Here is a 10,800-nt window from a genome sequence, read left to right as displayed (position 1 = left end):
TCAGTTAATAAAGCGTGACAAGAAAGGAAACGTGCTGATTGAAGGGTTAACGACTAATTGGAATAATTCCGTAGTTTCCTTAAATATAGGAATTCTAGTTAGTTTTATTTTTTTATAAATGGAGCTCAAAACGGATCATAAAACACACACTCTAGCACTCGAGAACTTACTAGTACTCGCTCTCATTGTAATCACGATCCAATTAAGCTCCACCACTTGTAATCATTTTATTATTAACAAACGTTGGTTATAGTTTCACCACCCGGGGTGTTTTTTTCTTGTTATCCCAAGGATAACAGGGTTTTTCCTCGCAATAAATCCTTGTGTTCAAGTACTTTCACGTTCATTTCATACAAGCACCTAGTTCCGATTACTAATTTGGTTACGAAATCATTGTTGTTAATTTTTGACCAAAACAATTTGGCGCCCACCGTGGGGCTAACGGTGCTTTAATCCATTAAATCTGTTTATTTCATTCACCTTCATTCTCTTTACAATGGCCTCACAACCAAAAACCAGTTCAGTTTTTGCTCCGGTGGTCACTACTACTTCAAGTGTCAACCCAGGACCTCCTCCACTGCCGAAGAAAAATACTCAGCCCAGAGGAGAACTTCCACCATTCGCAGGATCCTCTACACGAGTAGACCCAGTTTTTTCTTACAACGATATCTTTGCTTTGATGAAACAGGTCAAAACGCACATGGAGCAGCAAGAAAATACCAACTCAAGGCTATTCAAGGAGATTGAAAGAATCAAAAAGAAACCAGGGCAGGAGGCCACTCCAATCATGCCTAGGGTCTTTGATTTTGATTCTCCAGGATCATCTATCCATCAGAATCCCGGATCCTTGGGAACACAATCAGCAAGGATTCCATCACAGCAGCAAGTAGGATACTGGGGAGCTTTTCTTTTGGTATCCTTGGAGTTACCCGGACCAACGAGGCCAGGGTCCATCAACATGCAGCCTCGCTCAACCGTGTCTGCCGGCATATTCTCATCAGGATCCCTTATGTCCTCGGAAGTGCATGTTGGAGATGACATCCCTATGCAGGCACCACCTTATCTTGGGGATACCATCGATGGAGGAATTAACCACCCAGGCTCAGGATACCAAAAACCTAACCAGAATCTCGGTAATAGTTTACTTAATTCTAATTTATACATTAACCATGGATCTGTGCAGGATAAGGGGATATCCCCCGATATAGCTAGGGAATTACAAAAAATGAAGGACATGATCTCCAGTATCCCGGGGATAATCCGTCCCATAGCTGAAGTTCCGGTAAGCAGTCACAAATTATCCAGGTTCACTTGGCCCATATGCGACGTGGAGATCCCCAGGAAATTCCAGACGCCCAACATGAAACTTTACGACGGCACTACGGATCCTGAGGAGCATGTAGCTCAATACAGAGAAAGGATGGAGGTCAACCCTATCCCCGCAGAAATCAAAGAAGCCTTTCTATGTAAAGGGTTTGGTTCAACACTAACAGGGCCGACCCTCAAATGGTTATTAAGTATTCCTTCCAATACAATCACTTCCTTTGCTCATTTAATTAACTTGTTTAATAATCAATTCTCTTGTAGTAGATCTTTTGAGAAAATGACAGGAGATTTATATAGAATTGTTCAGCATAACAATGAATCCCTAAGGGATTCCATAATCAGATTTAGCAGGGAAGCTTTGGAAATCCCCAACCTTGATATGGTAGCTGCTGTTGAAGCCTTCAAGATGGGACTTAGGAGGGATTCTCCTTTCTACAACGACCTCGTCATGACTCCATGCACGAATCTTGATGAACTCAGAAACAGGGCGTTGAGATACATTCGACTGGAAGATGAAAAGAAGGCTCATGGAGGTTTGGTTATCCCAAAGTACGAGTCTACCAACAGGAAATCAGACTCTCCCCAAAAGTTCTTTAGGCCAAATCCTTATTCCAAGCAGGATAATCCCAAAATCAACGCTGTGGAAGGAGACGAAGACGACGAAGAATATCCTAAAATATCCGAATATTGCTTTAACCTTGATATTGGTGGTGTAATTTGTGCCATGCAGGATTTAGGTGACAAGGCCAGATGGCCTAAGAAGAATGAGAAGGCCGGATCAAACAAAGACAAGTCAAGATGGTGTGCATTCCATGAAGACTTTGGGCGTCGGACAGACGATTGTATAGCACTCCGGAAGGAGATAGGGTACCTTCTCTAAAGGAAATATTTGGAAGAAATAAGAACAAGAGTCAGGATCCTATCAAGATACCTGAAAGGCCACCTTCTCCACCACCCGGAGCTAAGGTGGTATCCTTTATCTCTAGAGGATCTGACATCTGCGGGACCTCGTATTCAGTAGCTAAGAAACATTCTAGAGAAACGAAGATGGACAACGGAGAAAGACCTCTCCGTACTTCCACATTGACAACTCAAAGGATCATATCCTTCGATGAGGGGGATAGATGTGGCCTTGTGGATCCCAACCACGACGGTTTGGTAATCACTTTATGTATAGCTAACTGTTTTGTGCGCAGGATACTCGTTGATGAAGGAAGCTCTGTAAACATTATCCAGATGGATGCATTGAAGAAAATGGATATCCCAGAAACATAGATTATCCCAAAATTCTCAGTTCTTGTCGGATTCAATGGCAAAACCAAGAACACCTTGGGAGAGATCAAACTTCCAATATATATTGAGGGAACTAACTCCCTACAAAAGTTTTGCATTATTGACTCTTTATCTTGTTGTAATGTGATTTTAGGCAGGCCCTGGATCAACAGCATGAAGGCAGTACCCTCGACCTACCATCAGTGTGTGAAACCCCCAAGTTCCTGGGGAGTCATCAAAATTGAAAGTGATCAGCAAGATGCCAAGGAATGTTATGCTTCATCAATGAAGTGGACTACAAAGCCTACTCAAGCATAGCAATTACAGCAACAACCAGGGAAGGTTCTGCAAGCAAGAGAGCAGGATGTAAAGGAATATCTTTGGATCCTCAGGATACTGAAGTCAAAGTATTGTTAGGATCAAGTATTCCTGAGGATATTGAGATGGAATTGATATCCTTTCTAAATAAAAGAGCTTCTACCTTCGCCTGGAAACATGAAGATATGACAGGTATATCTAAATCTATAATCACTCATAAACTAATCTTTCAGGCAAGTACATCAAAAGCGATGGAAGTTTGCTCCTGAGAGAAACGCTATCATACAAGAAGAGGTGTAGAAGCTGCTCAAAACCAAGATGATAAGAGAAGTCCAATATCCTAGATGGTTGGCCAAAGGCTCGTCAACATGATGTTCAAAGACCAACTGGGGGACACGATGGAAGTCTACATAGATGACATCGAGGTAAAGTCGAAGAAGGCTGAGGATCATCTCAAAGACTTGGCAACAACATTTGATATCCTGGATGAATACAACATGAAATTGAATCCAGCCAAGTGTCACTCTGGGGTCAAAGCAGGAAAATTCCTGGGATACATGGTCACCAAAAGAGGAATAGAAGCAAGCCTAGAGCAGATCAAGGCTATCCTAGATATCAAATCACCAAGAAATGTCAAAGATATCCAAAGATTGACAGGAAGAATAGCTGCTCTCAACAGATTCATCTCAAGATCTTCAGAGAAGTGTAAAGACTTCTACAATATCCTGAGGAAGAATCAAAAGTTCGAATGGGAAGAAAAGGAAGAAAGGGTATTGGTATCCCTGAATGAATACTTATCCTCAGCACCACTTCTAATGAAGCCAGTTGATGGTGAGCCTCAATCCCTGTACTTAGCCGTTTCTGGGAGTGAAATCAGTGCCATCTTGGTTAAGGATCATGAAGGTCAACAACATCCAATATATTATGTAAGTAAAAGTCCGCTAGATGCTGCATCTAGGTATTCTTATCTTGAAAAGTTAATTTTAGCACTTATAATGGCTTCAACTAAACTAAGACACTACTTTGAAACTCATGCTATACATGTAAAAACTAACTATCCTATTAAAGCTATTTTGAGAAAACCAAAAATGTCAGGTAGGATGGCAAAATGGGCTGTGAAACTTAGCGCATACGATATCTTGTATGAGCCAAGAACAGCCATCAAATCTCAGGCACTTGCCGACTTTGTGGCTAATTTTAGCCAGGATATACTTGAGGAAGTAGAGAAAGAGGTTCAACAGTTGGACATCAAGGAAAGTTGGAGTTTGCATACTGATGGTGCCTCCAACATAAGAGGAACAGGTCTAGGTATCCTGCTAAAATCGCCACAAGGGGACATAATACCTCTATCCATATCTTGTGAATTTCAGGCTACTAATAATGAGGCTGAGAATGAGGCCTTAATAGCTGGTTTGCAATTAGCTAAGGATATGAAGGACAGGTATCTTCAAGTCTACGTTGATTCTTTGTTACTAGCTAACCATTTCAATGGCTCTTATGTAGCGAATGCAGAAAACTTAGAGAAATATTTAGAAATAGTTACGCAATTATCTATGTATTTCGAGACATTTGACATAGTGCAGGTACCAAAAGAAGAGAACACTGAAGCAGATGCCTTAGCAAACTTGGCATCAGCTCTCAAGATACCAGGAGATGTCAAGATACCTATCGTGCATAGCTTGACTCCAGCAACAAAGGAGAACCTCGAAATCTTAGAAACTTCAAATTCTAAGGATAATCCAACATCTTGGACCAATCCCATAATACAGTATCTTCAGGATAACGAGATCCCAGAAGAAGAAAACCCTAGAGCATTCAGAATGAAGGTAACCCAGTATATTATCCTAAATAATGTATTATATAGAAAATCACTTGCAGGTCCATACTTTAGATGCTTGGAATATCAAGAAGCACAAGAAGTTCTCAAAGACATACATGAAAGCGATTGTGGAAACCACACTGGGGGGCAGAGCCTTAGCATCCAAGATACTAAGGACAGGCTACTTCTGGCCAACAATGAAGAGAGATGCATTGGATTTCTCCAAGAAGTGTGATGCTTTCCAAAGACACAGCAACATATTACATCAACCAGCTGAACCATTATATCCTATCATCTCCCCATGGCCATTTATGAAATGGGGAATGGATATTGTGGGAAAGCTGCCCAAGGCTCCTGGTGGAAAAGTTTTTATGCTGGCCATGACAGATTACTTCTCCAAGTGGATCGAAGCTGAGGCATTTGTTCAAGTAAAAGAAAAGGATGTGATCTCGTTCATCAAACGCAACATCTTAAGAAGATTTGGTATCCCACCAGAGATTGTTTGTGACAACGGATCACAGTTCATCGGAAGAAGAACAACCAACTTTTGTGAAAGTTGGGGAATCAAGATGGTGACTTCAACTCCAGTACATCCTCAAGCTAACGGTCAAGCAGAATCCAGTAACAAGACCATTATCAACAATCTGAAGAAGAAATTGGGATCCAAGAAAGGAAAATGGGTAGAAGAACTACCATTTGTTCTTTGGGCTGATAGAACCACTTCGAAAAATGCAACGGGACAAACACCTTTCTTCTTGGTGTTTGGGGCCGAAGCTGCTATCCCTACAGAGATGGTGATCCCCACAGCAAGAACCAGCATCGAGGATACTGAGTCCAACAAACAAAATCTTACCGAAGACCTGGATACCATCGATGAACTCAGGGATCTCGCTAAAATCAAAATGGCAGCATACCAACAAAGAATAGCTAAGTGCTACAACAAGAATATCAGGATTCAAAGGTTCCAGATAGGAGATATGGTATTAAGAAAGGCATTCCAGAATACCACTAACCCAGCAGATGGAAAGCTAGCTCCAAAGTGGGAAGGTCCTTACCTGATTGATTCAGAAGCAGGAAAAGGGGCCTACAGGTTAATCACTAAGGAAGGTGTTCCTATACCAAGAGCTTGGAATGCTATCCACCTCAAAGCATATTTTTGTTAGTATACTTGACCGGTATGCTAGTATTCTCAAGATGAAGGTATGTTTTCTTATCTATTCTTATGTTTTTAACTCTATTATCCCTAAATCAAGTTTACTGACTTAAGCATCGGAGGGGTGTTAGCCAGGCTAACACCCACCCCTCATCAAGAGCTTAGTGTTTTGCAGTTATCCTAAGGATATGTTTTCTCAACAACAGTCAAAGGCTGATCACCTCCCACACGAATATGATATCCTTGATATCCCACAAGGTTTAAAGGTCTTCATCTTTCCAACGAACGCCAGGGGCGCACGAAAATGATATGCCGGATATCTCAAAAGGTTTAAAGGTATTCACCTTTCTAACGACGCCTGGAGCGCACGATGATTCGGGTATAGTTCGAGGCAGGCTGACCAGACCAGTTGACAATCCGTCTGTTGTTGGCTATATACTGGATCCTTATGATAAGTGGCAGACGTGTCACACAAATGGTTTATAACATTTTCATGTTATCTAAGGTTTATAACACGTCCGTGTTATCTAAAGTCTTGGCATAATCATGCCCATGCATTTGGGAACTTCCCCAGTTTTATCTCAAGTTTAGACTTTTTCGTGTCTCTAAAGTAAAGGCCTAGTCGCCAATAAAAAGGCTTTATCGCCAGTTAATGGGCTTCGTCGCCAGAATTGTCTAACTTTATTTTGACAGATCACGAAATCTAAGAAGGTTACTAAGTTGTTTTTTAACTTAACAAAATCCCAGAAGCTTGATACTTAAAAAGGTCAACGATTGGGGAAATCGCATGTAAGCCTATTAGATTTATAAATGATCTCCGCGAAGGAACTCTTTACACTTGGTTTTATCACTCGACTTATACTTCAAGGTATAATCTCTTGATTTAATTGTAATAATGCATGTAAGACAGAAGGATATGTCATCCTGAAGTTATTTCATACCATTTCCTAATAAATCTTTTAATTTGCGTTTTCTGAAAACGTAAGGGAATTTTATCTTCAGGATATATGATTCTCAGGACATTTCAATACAAGATCTTAACAAATACCTTTTCTGAAATTATAACTCTTAAAATGTTCGAGAAGCATGTTTTTAGGATACATTATCCTCGAAGTAACGTATTTCAGAAAACTAAACCGACATTCCAACAAAAATTTACAAGTTACTAAACACAATACTTAAAGCCAAAAGATTATATTATTACTAACCATAAGTGTAGGAAATTAAAAGGCAACACCCGGGTTTCGTCTTGAAAAGCCAAGATCTCTCCACCCAAATATTGCCATATGTTCATGGGCTTCTCTTGGAAAGTCAAGATCCCTCCACCCATGTATCCTATTATCCTAAGCTTACTTGTTCAAGACAGAAAAAAGTAACTTGTTCAACAGACCATTACAACCCAACATCACAAACACAAACATAAAAAATTGGGCTCAAACCTTTTCTTTACCGCTATCATCGCCCAATTGCACCTCACCACCAACCACCTTCACATCTCCTTTGGCCGCCACATCCACTGCCTCTTCCACAACCTTTTCCACACTGCTCGGACCAGCTTCCTCCACCGTGTCCTCATCAAGTTCAGCCAGTATCCTCTCCCAGCCAGCAACATCTCAGAAGGGGGTATCCAGACCAGCATCCTTCGCCTTCTAAGCCATCTTGAGCCGAGATTGAAATATGAAGACAGCAGCAGACTTTTTAGCCCCCTCCATAGCCTCATAAACCTTCACCAAGCACTCGGCCTCTTGATGGACCAACTCCTTCTTGGCCAATGACAGCTCCAGTTTCGTGTCTTCCAGCTCTTTGGTCTTCTTATCAAGAAGACTGGTCTTGGTGACTCCTATCTTCATCAGTTCGGAGATGCGAGTATTGGCTTCATGGAGTTCGAGGCTCATAGTGGCGAACCGAGATGAGAGATACTCGAGGCCCTGCAAGGATAATGGATCCTCAATATGAATTATCCTTAAGATATAAGAAATCATGACAAATTAAAAAGATACCTGCTGAGTCTTGTTCATGGCATCGTGGAAATCAACATCGTGCACGGGAATGGATTCACCGGTCTCTTGACTCTTCCGCTTCTTAGAGCCCTTTGCGCGGCTGCCTTCAGGTCGAGGAATAGAGCTGGGGACATGCTCCTTCTTGATAGTGCTTCGGGTGGATACCATGCTATCAATATCTTCAAAAGCAAAAGCAAAAGCAGACTTGCCTACAAATACATAGGTTAGTATCTCTGATCCTTAAAAATTGTAATAAAATCTCGAATATTTCTTACCAGACATAAATGAGCTCACGGACGGAGACGAATCTTGGAAACTTGACTGGAAATGAAACGTTCTTTGTTCCTCGTCAGCGAGAAAGAAAGAGGCAAGCTTATCCTCGGTTTCTCTGGTGGGAGGAGCGATCTCAAAGAACTTCAAAGCTGCAGAAACAAAAGAAAACACATCAGTCACAAAAGATATCGATATATATTCAAGATATGGTATCCTACTTTTGGAAACCAAGAGATAAGGAAGAGTATCAGGCTGTGGAAGAGAATCTCTCCTAACAAAGAAATATTGCCTCTTTCACTGGTCGTTATTCTGGGTATTTTTCAGAACCAATGGATATTGACCATACTTAATTTTGAGAAGATATTTTGAAGACCCATGGCTGCAAAGGTCATATACAGAAGCAAGCTTCGATAGGGTAAGATCTAGGGCATGGTAGCAATCAGTTTCTCCAAAACAAATAAAGTCCTCCAAACCATGGGCATGGTTTAGGCGTAACTGAGACCAGTTCTGAGAAAGAACTCGGTGGTAAAAGCAGGAAACAGATAGGAAAAACCGATTTTGAATGGCAAAAACGGAAAGCAGATCCAGGTTTTTGAAATAAAATCAGAAGTAAGAGCGGCGTCTAATGGTCTGAAAACAGTTCCAGCAGGAAAGCAACCCCGAGACGAAGATTTGCGATATCGGTGTTGCCAAAAATACATATCTCATTCGCAGGACTTGCGAGGAGATTCTGAGACACAAAATCCTTAATACTGGAGGATGAAAGCTTTGGACTCATGATTTCGCTAAGATACAGAAGAAAAAAAGAGAGAAGTTACCTGGATAAAAGAGAAGATGGGTAGAAATGATTTATCCGGGTAATTATAAGGGCAACCTAGGGTTTGGTGAATCATCAAGACGGCTAACACGTGTATCCAAAATCCCCCGCACATACAGGAATTCAAAATTCAAATTTTGAAAATTTTACAGCTGTAATCTATATCTACAGCTATTAAATTTGGGGACAATTGTTAGGGAACGAATTTTCAATATCCTCAGCAAACATTATTCAGAGCCGATTTGGGATGCGGTATCCTCAAAGGTAACCGGTATCATAATTACATTTTATATATAACACGATTTTTGCTTCTTTCTATGTTTACCAAGTCAAAGATTGTTATTGTGATCTCCCAAAGACTCGCACTTTCAGTTAATAAAGTGTGACAAGAAAGGAAACGTGATGATTGAAGGGTTAACGGCTAATTGGAGTAATACCGTAGTTTCCTTAAATATAGGAATTCTAGTTAGTTTTATTTTTGTATAAATAGAGCTCAAAACGGATCATAAAACACACACTCTAGCACTCGAGAACTTACTAGTACTCGCTCTCATTGTAATCACGATCCGATTAAGCTCCACCACTTGTAATCACTTTATTATTAATAAATCGGCGGTGATAGTTTTCACCACCCGGGGTTTTTTTTTCTTGTTATCCCAAGGATAACAGGGTTTTTTCTCGCAACAAATCCTTGTGTTCAAGTACTTTCACGTTCATTTCATACAAGCACCTAGTCCCGATTACTAATTTGGTTACGAAATCATTGTTGTTAATTTTTAACCAAAACAGTGATAACTTAGGAAGTTGGATTATGAACTTTGGGTGTTCCTACCATATAATTCTTGAATGTTTTAAGTCTATTAAGTATGAGGATCTTGGTGTGGTAAAGCTCGAAGAAGACAAACCTTGTACCATTAAAGGTTATGGTGTTGTAGCTTTAAGTATAGACAATTGAACCGAGGTTGAGTTGTCTAATGTTAGGTATATTCCTAAGTTAATCAAGAACTTAATATCCTTAGGAACATTTGAAAGAAATGGTTATTCTGTAAGTTTGAAGAATGGTAAAGCCAGAGTGATAAAAGGGTTAATGGTGGTAATGTCAGGGTCTAGATGAGAGAATAACATCTATGTGTTAGATGGTAAATCCATAGTTGGAACTGTTTCTATGGCCAAGGGTAAAACAGTTAATATGGCAAAATTGTGGCATGAAAGACTTAGTCATATGAGTGAATTGGGGTTAATGGAGTTAAAGAAACAAGAAGTTATCAAAGATCTGTCTAGTTGTGAGATAGAGTCATGAAAAAATTGCATTCTTAGGGAAGGCAAAAAGGGTTAAGTTTTCTAGTGGGGTTCATAAATCCAAGGGTATTTTAGACTATGTCCATGCAGATTGTTAGGGACCCACTAAGCACAAGTCTTTAGGTGGAGCTTCTTATTTCCTATCCATTATAGATGACTACTTTAGAAGAGCATGGGTGTAAATACTTAAGAATAGTCTGATGCATTTGGCATGTTCAATGAGTGGGCAGTTCTGGTTGAGACTCAAACTGAAAAAAGGGTCATGAAACAATGAGCTGATAATGGCTTATAGTTTTGCAGTAATGAGTTTAATAGTTATTGCAAAACTAAGAGTATAGCTAGGCATTTGTTCATTCCTGGTAAACCTCAACAAAATGGCCTGGTTAAGAGGATAAACAAAACATTGCTTGAAACGTGAGATGTATGATCATTACAGCAGGTATGCCTAAGGGTTTTTGGGCTGAGGCTGTAAAGACTGTTGCATACAACGTAAATAGGTCACCATCTAGTGCAATTAATATGA

Source organism: Bidens hawaiensis, unplaced genomic scaffold (assembly GCF_021521415.1).
Source record: "Bidens hawaiensis isolate Kalapana, Puna unplaced genomic scaffold, B.hawaiensis_p1.1 tig00023405_1, whole genome shotgun sequence".
Lineage (NCBI taxonomy): Eukaryota > Viridiplantae > Streptophyta > Magnoliopsida > Asterales > Asteraceae > Bidens > Bidens hawaiensis.
The sequence above is the reverse complement of the archived record's forward strand: the minus strand, read 5'-3'. Positions refer to the sequence as shown.